We start from the raw sequence: 12,646 nt of genomic DNA, 5'->3' as shown, positions 1-12,646 counted from the left end.
AATCATGCTAGATCAGGCAAGCTGACATAAGGGCCTGGTTTAATGAGCACCCTGTAGTCCAAGGTGGACTGGGGGGTGAACAGAATTTCTCTCTCCAAGATACTAACTGGGATCCTGGTATTCCAGGTCATCAGGAGAATATGAGAGATTGTAGGAGAATTATTATTCAGGGCATAAGAACAGCTGTGCTCCAGAATCAGAATCTGAATGAGGTGTCCAAAGCCAAACAGGAGAGAGAGAATGATTTTGTGAACTCTGGCCTAGATGCGACTAAACCCTGGCCAGATATTAGTAGGAAGCTCCAGAAAGTGGAAGATTAGGTAAATAAGCCATTAGATGAGCTCTTCCAGCAAGCTCAAAAGGTATTTGTGACAATGGAGCAATGGAAGGACAGACTAGGAATGAAATAATTCCCAGAAAAAAAGGATGGAACAATCAATTGGGAAGGACTCCAGAAGTCACATGTGGCTATAGCTATGGAAAGGATTGTCCTGAGACAAAAATAACAGAAGATTCTCTCTCACAGAGACTGTAGACTCAGGGAGTCAGGAGCTCTGTGATGACTCCCACCCAGAGCCCTTGATAACACAGAAGATCAGGAAGTGGAAGTTGCCTTCCTGATAGATATGGGCACTGCTAGGCCATCCTTTATTGTGCTACCCTCAGGGGCTAGGCTTAGAGACAGGAAACTTATTGTGACTGGGGTAAAAGGAAAAAATCACCCAACCAATAGTAGTGAACTATGAACAAGAGAAAACATCAGGGCAATTATAATTTGCAGAGAAAGAACCTCCAGACTCCATAAGGTGGGACTCAGAGGGAGAAGAGAAATTCTCAGAACTGAAGAGGGCTTTACAATCAGTACTTGTGTTAGCCCTGGCTTTTTTAAATAGACCTTTCCACCTGTTTGCTAATGTGGATAAGGATGTGACCTTGGAGTCCTCTCATAACTTGGGGAGGACAAAAGAGACCAGCAGTTTTTCTATCCAAGATTTTGGATCCAGTAACAAGAGGATCCAGTAGAAAGAGCAAATTGCAACCACTATCTTGGAAGAAGAGAGCAGGAAATTAAATTTCAGGGGAATATTAGTAGTTAGCGCTCCCCATCAAGAACTATATTATTTTACACCAGCAGACTGATCAGTGGCTCACCAATTTGAGGATCCTGAAACATGAAGCATGCTGTCAAGTTTATTTAGCTATTTAGTGTCTGTCTTTGTAACTGTGTTGGGGGAGGAGGGAACCTCTATGTGACTGATGAGATAACTCTCTCTCTCCCATCATTCCAGATCATGGGGGAGGTTGGAAAGACAGGAGAGTGAGTTAAAAGACTAAAAAAAGGCACTTCAATGTGAATTTTGAGTTCTTTAATCTATAAGATAGCTTAACTGAGTGAAAAGGGATTATGCCCTCTGCTTTAGAGAAGACAACGGCAGGTAAAAAAATCTGTTTGACATTTTTTCCTCCTTTCTACTGTGATAGCCACAGAGAGGGAAGGTGGAAAGGAGGAACGAAAGAAGTGTTTGATTTCTCAACTGGATTTTCTTAAATGGTGTTAACTTCAAGGTTGGAATGTGTGTATATGTGATTTTGGAAAATCACAAATGATTCTGAAATGTGCTCATTGAATTGAGAAAAATGAATGTAAAGGTGACTCAGTACTACAAAATAGTCTATTTTTTTGGATTGATTAATGTCTTTCCTAATCAATGTAATGGGTAACCAGCTTGTTTGTCAGAAAGAGTTTGTTTCAAGAAACAGATGAAAAGAAAACTCATAATAATTGCTGGCTGTTCAGTGAAGAATTCAATAACTTATAGTATATAAGAATTTAGAACCAGCTTTATAGAAATAAAAGATGATGAAACATTAAGATTTTATGTAATCTAAGAAAGTGAAAAATGCTATGAGCATTGGGAAAGATGTTTCAAATTGATAAATTTTAAATGGAACTTGTTATATGGATGGCTGCCAAAAGTTGTACTTTAGTCAAGAATGATTTCATTATTTAAATACAATCAATGTGTTTAAATGCAATCTGCCTATATCATGTGAATATGTTTAATTGCAAATGATTTCTTATTTATACTGCGGACTAAATTAATGTCTGAGGTTAATTGGATGAAGACCATATGCTAAGATATAGTATGTAAATGATGCAATTTGTAAGAATAATAATCTGGGTTATTTTGAGCTACTAATTAGCAGGTAAAAATAATACCTGATGGAGTGAAATTTATTTGAATAAGGATGGTGAAAAGCAAGTAGAAAAAGGTGAAGAGGAATGTTGGATGAGAATATGAAAGAAACAAGTTGTTAAGGAATTTTAACCAGAGTATAGGGTTTTTAAGTAAAGTCCATTGGGAGGAATATCATAATATGTAAAGTTTCACATATGTAGGATACGTGAGGTGGAGAAGGCAAAACCGAAAGTTCTATTCTGCTTTAAGCAGAGGCTTTGAAGGGGAAAAAAAAGAGTGAATACTTTGAGACTAGCAAGTTTAAGCAATGAACTCAGTTAGATATATTGTAGACTAAGAAGAATATGTAAGGGCTAGAAAGAGCCAGAGAAAGTATAAAGAAAATACAGAATTAGTATTTACTGTATGGGAAAGTTAAAGAGAAAAGCATTTTATCTGTAAACTTATAGGGCTTTCAGAAGAGATTTTGCCACTTATGGTGAAAAGGCTCTTGAGATCTCAACTGATATTATCATGAGCTTGGAATTCAAGTTTAGCTGTCTGATGATCAATTCACCATTCAAGAAAAGAAGAAGGACAAGGTACTCAGAGGAGAAGTGGCAGTCCTTATAAGGAGTTGGGAGAGAACCTTAGCCTAAAGTTAGGATGGGAACCTTCTGACTTGGTAAGGCTCACCAAATCTGATGATCCCTGAGGGAAACAGTTATAGAATGAGCCTTTGAAAGCTCTAGCCTGTATAAGAAATCAGACAGTGAAAAGTCACTTGGTGTCCTCTTAAGGCATGAAGACAGTTATAATCTTTCCCTGCCATTTCCTTTTATGACAATTTCCTATAATCAATACAGAATGCAAATTGTAAAATGAAAGTTCCCATTTCCCAAACAACCAAGTAGATTGATAGTTGAAAGTTAGAATTTTTCAAATGCTAGCTAAATAGTGAGATTTTTAATGATCTGTGATCACTGTCAAGGTCCTGTAGAAATAGTTATAAAAGGGAACTTCCAGTTTTAATTTATCTGCAAAAGTGTTGTTACTTATGTGTTCATAAATATTGTTAGAATCTGCCTTGCAAAAGATTTTAAGCAGGAACATCTCAAATATCTCTGCAAGCAACTTGGAGTAGAGGGAGCAAGTTTCCTGAGAAGACCCATCCCTGACTATCAGAAGATGATTTCTAAAGATGAAGTTTGTTTACAATAGGGGAATATTATTACTCAATTGCAAGGATGCCTACTGTTTAATCAATGTTATTAATTGCTATTGTACTGATTATCTCTGTCTCCATAAGAAACTTTGTTGAGAATATGCAGATAACAGTACCAAGAATGCTGATTTTGAGGAAACAAAAAGTCTGAGATGTAGAAAAGATAAATGAGTAAGATTTTGAACTGGAAGCTGAAATGGTTCCTCAGCATTGGGATGGGAAAGCACACAGTTAGTGAAAAGAGAAATTGAGTCAAGTTAGAATAACACATCTCTGAAATAAAAAAAGGGGGGATTGTGAGATGAAATTAAAATGTGTGATTCTCAAAGTGAAATATTTGGCTTGCCCCACCCTACTCCAATATTCCCAGGGCAAAGAAGCCCAGTTGACTTCCAAGGGAAAAGTCTAGGTTTCAAATGTATGACCCTGGGCAAGTCACTTAACCACTACTACCTAGTCCTTACTGCTCTCCTGCCTTAAAACCACTACACAGTATTGATTCTAAGATGGAAGGTAAGGATTTAAAAAATAATAATTAGAATATATTCAAGTATTTTAAAACTATATTAAAATACATACGTACAGATCTAAGACTTTGTTGAATCTTCTAGTATTATATTATCTTGCTGACATCTAAGTTCAGTCTGGAAAACAAACCAAATGTGCAAGCATGTCATTAATACCTAAAATCTATATACCTGATTTTCAAAGTAAAAAAGTAACCTTTATGCTTCTTAAATTGAAAAAACAGCATTGAACCATGGGAAACCATTTTTAAAAAAACATGGAATTCAGAGTTATTTGAGTTGGGACAAAAAAAGACCACATCTTTCTAGTTACTTGCTGCTTTCAATTGTTAATGTTTATGTGATATAATAACACAAGATTTAGGGTATTTTCACAAGTAAATCATACTAATTTCTCAAGAGAGAGGACTAATAAAAATAAATATTTCCTTGATTACAACAGTTAAAAGTAATAATTCCCTTACTCTCAACATTTATTGCATTGTGTTTGTACCATATACAAAATATGATAGATTTTATAGATATTTATGAGCATAGCTTATTCCTCCTACTAAAATGTAAGGTTTTGCATAGCAGAGAGCCTTTCTAATATTTCTTTATATTTCCTATATAAACTTCCCCAAAATAGGAATTTGATTTTTTAAAATCTGTTTGGAATGAAAGCATTTCAGTATTTTTTAACTTGTAAAATTCTTCTCCTTTCAAAAAAATAAAATATCCAATGAGTTTGTCTACTTTAAAACTGGCTTTCTTTAAATGCTTTCCTCAGAATTAAAAGAGCCCCTAAAATCTGACTTCAAACTATCTTTCCAAATTTATCTTAAATTATTCCCCTTAGTGTACTCTACTTTCCTAACACACTGTGCTATCAGCTGTTTCTTGAAATTGACATTCCATTTTCTGTTTCCACTCATTTACACAAACTACCTCAAAAATGCATCATCTCAATCTAAGAATCCTTATTTTCAGGAATTACTTCCCCAAAATCTTCTCAGATTCTCCAAGTTGAGGCTTTTTCTGCTCTCCCCAAATTGCCTTTCATTTATCATGTATCTGTGTTGGATTACCCTAAATATAACCTAAGCATCTTGAGGGCTGAAATGATTTAATTTTTATTTTGTATCTCTAGCATCTAGCACAGTGTCTTGCACACAGCAGGTACTTAATAAACATTTTTTTTTTAATTCAGTCAATCAGTTTGTCAGTCTAGTGATCTCCACTAGAACAGCTGTAAATGATATATTTGGGTTAATGAATGACAAGGGCAATTAAGTCCTAGAGATGTGTTTTAAGTAGAATTGGAACAACTCTAACTCTAGTCTAAAGATATACAATAGAAATGATAGTGGCCCAAAGAATCAGTGTCTAGTATAGCTCCTTGAATAAGGAAGATATTACTTTTAGAGATTTAACTGGTGATTTGTGTGATGTCACTGGCATGGGTACTACCAATATCACAATTTCCACTATGCCTTAAGTCTTCATGAGCTATAGTTGCCAAATAAGTTTATCACAACTTTATAAACTTCTGTTAATAAAATCTTTCTGAATAAGTAGGCTGGTGTTTGGATGACAAATGAAGTCTGTTTTGCTAGGCCCAAACTAATAAGCCTTCAACTTGGTAGAAATTGTGAGAATTTTTGTCCTATCCCCATAGCCATCATAAAACCAGTGTCATATCCATGCTATGAAGAAGTATCAGAGCATAACTTTAGAAGTTAAAATACTTATTACTTAAAAACAAACAAAATTGTTTGCTAATAGTTGTGATTTCCCAGAAAGGTAAGGGGAGTGACAAAACCCTTAACAATAAAAAACACCAAAGAGAAACAAAATAGCTCAAAATCAACTCAAGAAATTTAAAACGTACCAAAAAGATACCTAATATAATGAAGGACATGGAACAAAATATACCAAGGCCAAACAACCCCCCCCCAAAAAAAACAGAATTTTGCTTCTTCCTGTTCCAGATAACAAAGTTAAAGTTCTTAAGGTCCAAAAATGAAGTATGGGGGGAAAAATTCAGAAGTTGCTCAAAGTGAAGAATTTAACGGTTTAGAGAAGAAAGCAAAAGAAGACATCTATTTTTTTTCCCCTTTAAAAACAGTCTAATGCTGAGATACCACCTCACACCTATCAGATTGGTAATATGACAGTAAAGGAAAATGATAAATGTTGAAGGGAATGTGGCAAAATGGGGACATTAATGCACTGCCAGTGGAGTTGTGAACTGATCCAACTATTCTGGAGGGCAAATTGGAATTATGCTCAAAGTCCTATAAAAGAATTCATTTTGATCCTTTGATACAGTAATACCACTACTAGTTCTGCATTGCTAAGAGATTTTTTTTAAAAAGGGAAAGGACCTACTTGTACAAAAATATTTACAGCTGCTCTTTTTGTGGTAGCCAAGAATTGGAAACTCAAGGATTTCCCTCAAAAGGGGAATGGCTGAACAAACTGTAGTATATGATGGTGATAGAATTGTGCTAAAAGGAATGATGAACAGAATGATTTCAGAAAAAGCTGGAAAGACCTTTATGGACTGATGCAGAGTAAAATAAGCAGAACCAAGAAAACGTTATACACAGTAACAACAATATTAAGGAATGACCAAATGTGATAGACTTAGCTACTAACATGATACAACAATCCAGGACAATTCTGAGGACTTATGAAAACAAATACTCTCTACCACCAGAGCAAGAACTGTTGGAATAGGAATGCAGGTAAAAACATATGTCACTTGTTTATTTAGGTTTATATTTTGGGGGTTTGGATTTATAAGATTATTCACTTACAAAAATGAATAATATGGAAGTAAGTTTTGCATGATAATACATGTTTAACCCAGACTGAATTGCATGTCAGCTCAAGGAGGAGGGAGGGAAGAAGGGAAATAGACAATTTGGATCATATAACTTCATTAAACTCATTTGGAAATCTGCTATTAAAATAAATAAAGTTTTTTAAGAGTAGTCTAGACACACACACACACACACACACAAAACCATCTTGCATCATCAAGCTCAGTCACGTTTCAAGCAAATATTTCTGCAGATTAATTTCCTTCCCATTTTTTCCTTTTTATTATAATTTACTTCTTATAATATTCTTTCCTTCTCCCTTATAATATTTTGCAATGAAATTATATTCTATACCATTGCTAATTAACATAGTTATTAGTACTGATATCTGGTCTTCCTACTATGCAATTAATTCCCTGGAGATGGGGGCTGATACAAACTGAAAATACAATTCTTTCCAAAATGACATCCATAGTTATTTGTAAGCAATAAGTGTCTAATAAATATTTTTTGAATTAGTGAATAAATGGATCTTGAAAATGGTTTCCCTTTTGGATCAATTTCACACTATGATACTTTTGTCTAAAAGCAAGCAAGTATTTTGAGACTAAATATTCTCACCATTCACCCTTGAATACAAATCCCAAACAGTTTCCAATCCTGCTTATTTTTAGAATAAGATAGCCTCTTTCCTTTGAGGAATTCTTCTGCTAAAACCCCTTCCCACAGGATTTCAAGAAGTGACATTTGTGGTTTGCCTAGTCATCATAAAGTTAAAATATACAAAGACTCAGTATGCCTAAGTTCTTTGAATCTTGACAGTCTAATTCACTAAACTGTTCTTCAAGTCCTCTATCAAATCCAGCATTCCTTTCTGGGATCGTGTTTCTTGGGACAATAACCTCTATAAAGCCACTCAACCTAATCCAGAAGTACTCTTCTCACCAGCTTCTATCATTATCATCATTCTTGTCAGATTCAGACAGAAATGGGGGCTACCATACTGTACTTATTGCTACCATTTTTTATACCTGGTTCTCTAAAATTCATTCCCACCTTTAAAATCTATTTCAGGGTAGTATTTACTCTAAATAATATTCTAACACTTGTTTCATCATATCCTTTCAAACATTTGAAAACTTTCTTCCAAAAAGGACATACCCTCCTGTAGAATACTGCCTACTAAAATATTGTTCTTATACATAGTCTCTCTCCCTGTTACTATATCACATTTCAGTTAGTTAGTAGCTTTTCCTAAAGAATTTAGACTGTAAAATTCTATTTAATTATAATCGCACTATTTGAGAATTTGTGATGAATAAAGTCCCAGCCCTATATCATCAACTTACCTATTTTGAACATTTCCAACTGGATGTCATATAGACACCTCAAATTTAATACATTCACAACAGAGTATCTTTTCCTCACAACCTGGCCTTCTCAACTTCTCTATTTCTGTTAAGGGTACCACCATCTTCTTGATCGACCAAGTTTAGCCTAAGTGTCATCCTATACTGTCATTCATTCCATCTATTAGTTTCTGCCTCCACAACACCTCTCCCTTTATCAACAGTTCTTAGTGCCTCTTTTCCAGAACATTACAATAAGTTGGTAATTGGTCTCCCTGTCTCATCTCTTCCCCACTCCAACCAATTCTCCACAGTCATCAGATATTTTCTTAAGTTATAAGTTAGAGCACATCACTTTGGCTCTTTCCTTCATCTTACTTCGGTTGTTCCAAACTACTTCTAGAATCAAATATAAACTTGTCTATTTGGCACTTAAAGTTCTTCTGGCTTCACCCTACTGTTAGGAGAGAAAAGAATTAATTTGTTCTTCTTGGGGTGGACCTCCATCCTAGATCCTATTAGGGAATGAAAGCCTGTTTAGGGTTTCAGAATAAGACCTCAAGGACATTTCATTATTGCCACAGGCCCAGTGAGCTGGAAGGCCTCTTATCTCAAGGAAGAAAACCATTAGGCAGCTATCCAGCTCCTTATCTCCTCTGATCTTTAGGAGTCAGAGGAATCCTGTCCCACTCCTCTCCCCTCTATTCCTCCTCCTTCTCCCAGCCCTGGAGCTCATAATGAGGCTTATGCTATGTGACTTCTTGTTTTCTAATTGGGTAGACTTTCATGCCTAGATGGTAAATTTGACCCCCAGACCATGGGGTATCAGACAGAAGGGGGGGGGTCCTCAAATCAGGAATCTATAAAATGCTCATATCTGCAGTCATGCATTGGGCATCACCATTAGGGCAGTGTTCCCTTCTTCATTCCTGCATCTTCAACTATCCATTCTCTGACTTCAGGTTTGTAATTAGCATTTGGGTAGGTGGTCATTTTGTTTCATCCTACACACTACTTTTCCAAGTTTATTATATACACATTATTTCCCTTCATTCATACACACACACTGCAGTCCAGCTAAACTGGCTTTCTTGCTATTCTTCACAAGACATTACATTTCTTATTTCTGGGCCTTTGAACTGGCTGTGTCTGCCTAAATATGTGCCTCCTCACATCCATCTCTTAGAATCCCGTTTCCTTCAAAATTCAGCTCAAATGACATCTTCCATATGATACCTTTTATATTTTGTCTAGCTTCTAGTGTCATCCTACAAAGTACCCTGTATCTGCTCTGAAAAAAAGTATACATGTGTATTCTATTCCTCCAACCCTTAGAATACAAAGTCTTCAGGGCTGTGATCTTTCTCTTTTTGTACTCTCAGTGCCTAGCACAGAACCTAGCATAAAAGTAGATGCTTAGTAAATACTTCTTGATTAAGATAGGCTGTGTGAAGTAAAATCAGTAGTGTATTACTCACAAATATGGCTGTAATAATGATAATTTCAGAATAAATAATCCCTGTAACTTTCCCATATAGTTTAGTTAAACTAAGACCCTTCAGGAAAGAGGGAAAAGAAGCCTGTCTACACAACAAACAGCAGAAGCATCCTCTCCCAGAAGTGACTAGAGAAGGCTCTTCCCCCATCCAATCCCCTTTTGATTACCTTAGTACTTCTTTTAAGTGCTACCCTACAAAACACCTTTCCTTTTCTTTGTTATTGATTCTCAATTGACCAAGTAATATATTCAATCAGCATTTCAAAGTTTAGAAAATGATGCCTCAGTGGAAATTTTACAGTTCAGAGATTGCCATGAGAAAGAAAATTTTACAGATTCCCATGAGAAATCCAGGAGCCTAAATATATATAAGAACTTTACATGAAGAACAAGTTCCCTTATCGAGCTTAAAGCCTGAAAATTTTTGCAAAGATTGTTGCTTACTGTGGCCTTGCATATTCCTGACTAAACTGAGAAAGTGATAATTTGAGAAATCTCAAGATTCAAAGAGAGCCATAAGGGAATAGCAGATAAAAAAACAAATGTATCATACACAATTGGTGATTCATGACAACCATTATACAGATTTCCTATAAATTAAGGATTTTTCTTATAAGCCAGTGGTAATACACAGCAGTGCTCCCTGATGATAATGTTCTTTCACCAATAAAGATCTCATCGTGTCAGCATCTTATCAAAGTCTCCTTTCTGCTCATTAGAGTGATTTCTGGGGGTGCTAGCTCCCCCAAAACCCACTCCACACAGGATGGATTGAAATTTACCACTTATACTAGCTATAAAAAAATGAACAGCTTCAAAAAAATAACCTTGTAGGAAGAATGTTTAAACTATTAAACTACTTTTAGGCACCTATAATGTTTTAGAAAATGTCTCAAATAAACAATTGATATGCTGATGACAAATAATTCTTATCTCTTCATTAAAGCAGTCCCCTTAGAGCAGTGATGGCAAACCTTTTGAAACTTTTTAGGGACCCTGTGCCATGTCCCCCCAAATCCCCAAACTGCATGCCTGTGCCCCAGCTCCCAGTGTGTGCTATGCCCTGCCCCCGGCTGCCTGTAGTACCCCAACCACCCTTGTATTTAGGGGAGGGGCCAGGGCCAAGTTACAGGCCAACCATGCCAGGGTGGAGCTCTGTGGGGAGACTTCAGTGCCCCATACCCTCCTCTGGTGTTCAGGGGTGGCAGGACCAGACTACCAGCCCTGGGCTGGTCATGCTCTGCCCCTGAGATGGTGGAGGGAAGTTAGAGTGCTCCATTCCCTACATTTGGGAGTGGGGCCAGTTTCTTAGCCAGCTAAGCCAGGGGCCTGAATGTACCTACAGAAAGGGCCCTTTGTGCCATTTTTGGCATGCATGCCATAGGTTCACCATCACAGCCCTAGAGAATTAACACTTCAAGTTTGAGACACTATATTTATTTAAAAATACTATTACTATTTTATTTAGATATCCTATAATTCAGATTTTTCAATTATTCAGACTGGTTTAAACCAAATATATACACTTACTTAATCAGTGAAGTTTTTGTGAAATATACCATTTAGCTAACATATAACAACAAATGGCTATTAAGAAAACAGTGTTTATGTTGATTTTGTTCTTAGGCCATTTACTGATTTCACTGCTTTGTAAAAATGCTTTAGCATAGGATGCTATAACAAATAACATTTCTATTAACAGTTAATCTCAGGAAATTTTTTCTTTGATATATATTCTCAAATAATATAGAGATCTATAATAGCAAGGGAAGAATAATTAGATCAAGTTGTAATTTATCCCTTGGTTTATAATTTTTTTAATGATAATGTCCTTCTTATTATAGGCTATTAGTGGTCATTAATAAATGAAACTGAGCCACTTCCAAGCTAAGATGGCTGTAGTGTAGAAGGAATTTCACAACTCTTCCTATGACTGATCACAACAAAGCATCTCAAAATGACAAAAATCAAAATGAGATGAGAAAAGGGGCTCTACTGTAGAGCGCAACCTTAAAGGTAGACAGGGTTTAGGCATTTCCACGCCATAAGGGGGTAAAATTACACCTACCAAAGGGTGAGCTGATCACCCACACAAATATCACCTACCAATCCAAAATCAGAGCAAAGTTGGGGCAATCTCTAAATTCTTGGAAGCTAGCTCAGAGCACTATAGTCTTATCCCTGAGGACAGTGCAAAGCCTTGGCAGTAAAACTTAGGACCCAGAGTGAGGAAGCAGAGACAGCTCAGAGATGAGCTGCCCATAGCAGATGCTGTGGAGACTCGAAAAATAACTTTAAGGCAAAAATCACTTTGTAGCTCACTTCACCGAGTGCTGCCTGCCGTCCTCACTCAAACTTTTGGCTGAGAAGGGAAGATAAAATTAGCACAGCAATGGCCACCAACACCCAAGAACTACAATCAACAAATACCAAAAAACAACAAAAAGAAAAAAAAAGAAAACCTCTGACATTGGATAACTTCCATGGTGAAAAAGAGCAGAGTATAGAGGCAACAGCAAAGAGTGACAAATAAGCAAACACATCCAAACTTTCCAAAAAAAAAAAGAAAGAAAAGGAAATTGGTCATAAGATCTCAAGGAATTCAAATTGAAGTTCAAGAACCAAGTAAGAAAGTTGGAGGAACAATGGGAAGAAAAGTGGGAAAAAGAAATGGAAGTAATTCAAAAGGAAAATAACATTTTAAAAGACAGAATCTCCCACTTGGAAAAAGAGGCACAGAAATCACAAGAAATAATAAGCAAATTGGAGACCAGAATTGACCTGCTGGAAGTCATGAAAAGCAGAGTAGACCAAATCAAAAAGGGAAATCAAAAGATCATAGTCTTTAAAGACCAAAATTGGGAAAGTAGAAGTTAATGATCTCACAAGACAGCAAGAATTAATAAAACAAAAGTCAAAAGAATGACAAAATAGAAGGAAACATGAACTATCCTCCCTGAGAAGATGATGGACCTCTAGGAGACACAATTTGAAAATCATAGGTCTACCTGAAAACCTAGAAAAAAACAGAACCCTTGACATCATATTACAAGAAATTAC

At 36.1% G+C, this 12,646-nt stretch overlaps 1 protein-coding gene across 20 annotated transcripts in view; it reads right to left on the bottom strand.

Annotated features, from left to right (window-relative positions):
- TSGA10 (testis specific 10) overlaps window positions 1–12,646 on the bottom strand; it is a 121,740-nt gene that overhangs the window by 82,567 nt on the left and 26,527 nt on the right. For 18 of the 20 annotated variants that reach the window (XR_001624123.2, XR_471242.3, XM_016424854.2 and 15 more), the window contains one exon: window positions 3,989–4,049. The exons of the other annotated variants lie outside the window; for them this stretch is intronic. The gene's annotated coding sequence lies outside the window, so the exon portion shown is untranslated. The remainder of the gene's footprint in view (window positions 1–3,988; window positions 4,050–12,646) is intronic. 20 annotated transcript variants of the gene reach the window in all.

The sequence above is a fragment of the Monodelphis domestica genome, chromosome 8 (assembly GCF_027887165.1).
Source record: "Monodelphis domestica isolate mMonDom1 chromosome 8, mMonDom1.pri, whole genome shotgun sequence".
Classification (NCBI taxonomy): Eukaryota; Metazoa; Chordata; class Mammalia; order Didelphimorphia; family Didelphidae; genus Monodelphis; species Monodelphis domestica.
This window is presented reverse-complemented; position numbering and strand designations above follow the sequence as displayed.